The following is a 6,000-nucleotide window of genomic DNA, read 5'->3' on the forward strand; positions in this document are numbered from 1 at the left end:
AAGAGGATTTACTGGAGTCAATGGTGTCATATCAATTTTTGTCGACCTTCACATCCTCTGGCAAATATCACAAGTCTTATAGAAATCTTTGACATCAGCCATCATTGTCTGCCACCATAATCCTGTCTGGAGGATCTTCTTATATGTCCTATCAATCAAGAAGCGTCCCCCTTGCATCTCTATTTTGAGTTTCAATCATAACTTGCATTCGTCCTTTCATTGGCATACATCTAAAAGTACACCATCAATGCCCAATCTGTAGAGTGCTCCAACAATGATGGTAAACTTTAGACTTCTTATAATCAATGCCTTCTTCTTATTATGGGACCAATTGTCTGGCTTAAAACTTTTGAGCTGAAGAAAATCATAAACATCCTACCACTCTAGGTTTTTGGCTTCTCCTCAACTGTATTATAAAATAACTCACCATCTATTGGCTCATCTCTTAACGATGTTTTCGAACAATCCTCTGTGCTTTTGGGAAGAAAGGCTGCACCACAAGGTGTTTTCCCTAGTTTGTGGAAGATCTTAAATTCAAATTCCATTAGAAAAATCATCCACCTGATTAACCTTTCTTGTATAAAAACTTTATTGATAAAAAACAATAGAGCTTGATGATCCATGTAAAAATGAAATAGTTTTTCCCAATAGATAGTGTCTGAACTTGGTAGCACTGAATACCATCCCCAATGCTTCTCTCTCAATGGTAGAGTGTCCTTGTTTAGCTTAACTGAACCTACATCTGGCAAAGTAGACTGGGTAATCTATCTTCCCATCAGGCTGGGCCAGTATAGCTCCCATCGCCATGCCAAAAGCATCTACATGTACATGGAAAATCACATCCCACTTAGGTTGGCGAAGGAATGGATTCCTAATGATTGTATCCTTTAAGCACTAGAAACTCTACTCACATCCTTCAGTCTAGATAAACTTGTTTCCTTTCTTGGTTAATTCATATAGAGTTAATGCCTTTGTTGCAAACATGTGTAAAAACCTCTTGTAAAAGTTGATATATCCCATAAAGGAACTCAATTCAAATATTGTTGTTGGTGCTCTAGCCTACTGAATACACTTGACTTTGTCATTAGCCATTTAAATCCCATTTCTGGACACTCTGTATCCCAAAAGCTGTCGCTTTTAAACATAAACAGTGATTTGAAGGGGTTCAGACAGATCCTCTTTCACCTTTAAGAGACCATCTCTAGAACAAATGCATTTCTTCAGTGAAGAAAATAGTAAAGTCATCCATAAATATGGCCAAGAACTCACTGGAAATCTCCATCATGCATCTTTGAAAGGTCGCAGGAGCATTACAAAATCCAAATGGCATTACCATAACATAAATGCTCCCCATTTAGTGATAAATGTAGTTTTGGCCCGATCTTCAGGTGAAATCTTTAGTTGATTGTAGCCATTGTATCCATCCATGATGATGTACATTTTGTGGCCTGCAATCTCATCTAGCATGATGTCTGTAAAAGGTAATGGACAAGGATCCTTAATTGTTTGAGCATTCAACTTCTTGTAGTCCACACATACTCTCAGTTTCTTATTCTTTTTGGGGACTACAACTGTCAAAAACAGCCAGTCGTTTCTTGCTACTTCAGTAATGAACTTTGTGTTGAGAAGATTATCTTTCTCCTCCTTTAATTTCTTTGAATAATTGGGGTTCATCCTTTACCTTTATATATATAGCTGGTCTGGCATCGAGTTTTAGTGGAATCCAATTCTGTGGCACTTCTGAATCTACCTCTTTCAAATCCGTATGTTCCCATGCGAAAAACATCCTTATATTTATGGAACAATGGCTTTGCCTTCTCCTTGATCTTCGGCTTCAGATGCTTATTGATCTTGATCATTTTGGGGGTTTCTCTGAGCCGAGATTCCACTCCTCTACATCTTGATCATATGGAAGGAGCCAATTTGGCCCTCCTCCCTTTCGTTTGGCCACTGATTTTGCTTCCTTCTCAGCTTGAATAGCAGCAGCATAATCATTGAAAGGATTACTTAACTCCAAAAGGCTATTTTGAATCTCTGGTCCTTTAGCTACTAGGTTCCCTTCCTCAGAATTTGATGAAGTGGTTTTCCCAATGGGTCTAAAATCAAATTTGTATGGTGTTGGTTGTTCTGGTGATTGGCCATCTATCTAAATTGATCTTTCTCTAGAATCAGTTGAGTTAATTGATGTGGGTATTTTTTTTCTTTGCCTTTCAGCATGTTCCTTATCCATTAGCATAGCACTCAAATCAATCTCTGTCAGGGAAAAAATGTTCGTGGAGGCAAGCATCTTTTCAATTTTCTTTGTCCCATACTTCTTGCATAATTCTTCAGGTCTCAAAGCCTTCTTCCAACTTCTGGTGTTGTTATTCTTTATCTAAATTCTTCTGTTGCCCCCTTGAATAGTCAATGTCTGGTTTCCATAATCATGTATAGCACCAGCAGTTCTGAGCCAAGGTCTACTTAAAAGCATCCCATATGCTCCTTGCACATCCCAACACTAAGAAGTTGGTCTTAAATTTCTCTCTTGTTTGCATATTTTCAACTAGCCCAATAGCCTGAACCACCATGTGGTCAATCATCCTAACTCTCAATGGCATTGGTTTTAAGTCCAAGATTCCCAATTTTTGTTTGAGGTTCTCCCAAAATATTCACACCAGCTCCCTCATCGAGTATGACTCCTAACAATGGTTCCCATTGTTTTCTCAGCTTGTAGTCCACCTGGCTAAATGGAACCTCGTTGTCTCGTGTAGCTACCAGGTCCACTACTCCGGCTTCAACCTCAGCTTTTCTCTTCTGCCTAACTAATTTTGTAGTTGTTGGTAATGTCCACCTGATATCATCAAGTTCAACCGTTATTTTTTTTATCCTCTCAAAGACCTTGACATATATCTCATCCTCTTCAATACCATAGCTATTTTGTGAACTGGAAGATCTTTCCTCCTCACTATCTTCGCAGTTCCATTCCGTTGGTTCCTCTTGTCTTGTTGTTGGCTGCATTTAAGATGGATCCTCTGATTGATCCTTCATTATGTTGTTGGTTGCACTTGAGATGGATCCTCTGATTGATTCTTCGTTAGACTAGTTGCTCCAGCCTCGACCAAGTCTGATCTGACTTGCCATACCTCATTTGCCAGACTTTGTACTGCATTGATCATGGACTCAGTTGGTCCAGATGTTGCCTTCTCATTTTGGTGTTTATGTCCTTCAGAAGACTGGGGCAGAAGCTTCTAAATGGTGCGAGCTTCAAAACATTGTTGTTGTTTTGGTCGCTTCTTGGCCAAATTCTTAGTGATTTTTGTTGCAAGCTCACGCCCTTCCTGCCATTTATCCACTACATTTTTGTTTCCCTTAGCCTTCCAAATTGCCCTCTGGGTCCTTTCCCGCTCAAGAGCGTGTTTTTCGATCACCTCACGTGATTCGCCAATGCCCTCCACGATTCTAGACCCTATCATTGGACCCAGTGTGCCCATAGAGGCCATCGACACCCTGATGACCCACTTCTGGACGATGAGCTAGATTTTATGGAGACCGACATCTCCGAGGGGGACAATGAGGAACCCTTGGATGACGATGACGAGGATTATTACGTAGCCGAACTTGTCGATATCCTAACGAGAATCGATGCATTTGAGACTTTGTGGGGCTTCACAAATGATTATCTTGAGTACGTTAGCCTCTTCAGCGGAAAGACTTATCCGAGGTAATCAAATATGCACAAATCTATGATGAAATCAAGCGTCGTGTTGCACAAGATGGGGCAGATAGGGCTAGGGATTAAAAAAAAGGGTCAGGATTTAACAGAAAGGGATTCTGTAATGAGAGGCATGGGGAGAGAATGGACCAAGGGAGTCAAGGTGGTCATTGGACTAAAAAACCATGACCATTTAAAAAGAATAGAGAGTCCAAAATCCACACCAAAAAAACTATGTTAAAGCGCAAAACAAAAATTGACGCTTTAGCTACAATGAGGTAGGGCTAAATGCCCAAAGCTCAAAGCTAGCACTACTAGCAGTGAGCCTAAAAGAGATGGCAAATCCTCTAGGCAGTTACACACAGTGCAGAGACTTCCTCTTAGTTTTCAAGAATTCAAAGAGGCACACCAACGACATTTTTTATTCTTATGGATAGCATTTTACATCCATAGTTAGGAAAATTTGTAATTTACTTCCTGGATGATATTCTAATCTATAGTAAATCTCAAAAAGAAAACTTAGAATATTTACATCTAGTATTTGAGTTACTAAAGAAACATAAATTATTTGTTGCAAAGGAAAGAAAATGTGATTTCTTTGAGATAGAGATTCATTATCTAGATCACATTATATCCACCACAGAGGAATGCAAACAGAACCTGAGAAAGTGAACTTGCTATTCTCAGGTGGCCGACGCTAAAAATCTCGAAGAGCTGCAAATTTTTTTTATGTATGTCGGGGTTTCACTCCCGTTGATAACTCATTTGAGATCAAAAAATAAGAGTATAAGTTGGGGGGAGGGGGGGATCCCAACAAAAAAGCTTTGAAAAGCTTAAGGTGGCTATGGCAGCTACACCTGTAATGACTATAGCGGATCCAAATGAGTCATTTGTCTTAGAGACAGTTGTAAGTAATGAGGTCATTGGAGCTGTACTTATGCAAAGGGGACGTCCAATCGCATTTGAAAGTAAAAAGTTAGATCGTGTCCAACGTAACTACTCAGCCTATGAGCGAGACTTACTAGCTATAGGACATGTACTTAAAAAGTGGAGACACTACTTATATGGTGCCACCTTTGAGGTTGAGATAGACCATGAAAGTCTAAAATGTCTTTCAAGTCAAAATGAATTGAAGGGAAGAAAAGATCAGTGGGCGAAGAGTCTACAGGAGTTTGACCTTCAGATACGTTATCAAAGAGGTAAATACAACGTAGTGGAAAATGCACTTAGCCGCATGCCGCAAATTCATAAATTAAGCTTTCAGTATTCAAGAATGAGTTCTTGGAGTCACTACATGGCTTATGTGAGCATGATCCATATTTTACACAGGTTTAGTGCGATGTATGAGATCACACCACCTCACAAATGTGACCACCTCCATGGTCAACACGTCATACTAGTCCAGAGAGGCTAGCCAAATGTGCAACAAGTAGGGAAGTAAGAGTTAGAGTGTGTGTGGTAGGGATAGGTTAACCAAAATGGAAAAGTTTATTGCCACAAAGGAAATGGTTAAAATGCTAGAGTTGGCAAAACTCTTTATTGAACATCTTTACAAGCTATATGGCCTACCTACAAATATAATGTCAAATAGATATAGGAATTTCCATAATCATCTTCAGAGAGAATTCTTCAAAAAATTGGATACTACTATGAGCATGAGTACAACATATCATCTGCAGTCTGATGGTCAAACCGAAATGATTAACAAATCCTAGAGGATATATTATGTTCTTATGTAAGTAAGAAGCAATCTAATTGGGAAGAATACTTACCTATTTTGGAATTTCCTTACAACATTTTCGAACATGCAGCAACTAGATTTACACCATTCATGTTGATGTGTGGTTTCTAGCCGAGATCTCTTATGGTTGTAGGCCTAGAGAAGAAGAAGATATCATGCTAAGATGCAAGACAAATAAAAGTTAAATTTGCAGAAGGTAACTTCATATTCCTAAAGGTTCCTAGAAAGTCAAAAACTGTGAAAATGGGAAAGTGTGACAAAATTTCTCATAGATACTGTGGTCCTTTTAAAGTTCTTTAAAATTGGGGACGTAGCATATAAACTTGAGTTACCAGAGAGTTCTCAAGTTTACCGTATATTCCATGTGCATTGTCTCATAGGCTAGTAATCTTCGTGACCTAACCCCTCTAGGAAAAATGCCCATAGTGGCATTATAAAGATTTAACAAGAATGGAAAGCATTTCTTCATATGAAATTTTTCTACCAACATCAAATGTTGTAATTGAAAGCGCGAAGCAGAAGGTACCGGTAAGTGCGCGTCGCGATATAATGCAAGATTGGGGCAAGA

Source organism: Adiantum capillus-veneris, chromosome 8 (assembly GCF_014529385.1).
Source record: "Adiantum capillus-veneris isolate H3 chromosome 8, ASM1452938v2, whole genome shotgun sequence".
Lineage (NCBI taxonomy): Eukaryota > Viridiplantae > Streptophyta > Polypodiopsida > Polypodiales > Pteridaceae > Adiantum > Adiantum capillus-veneris.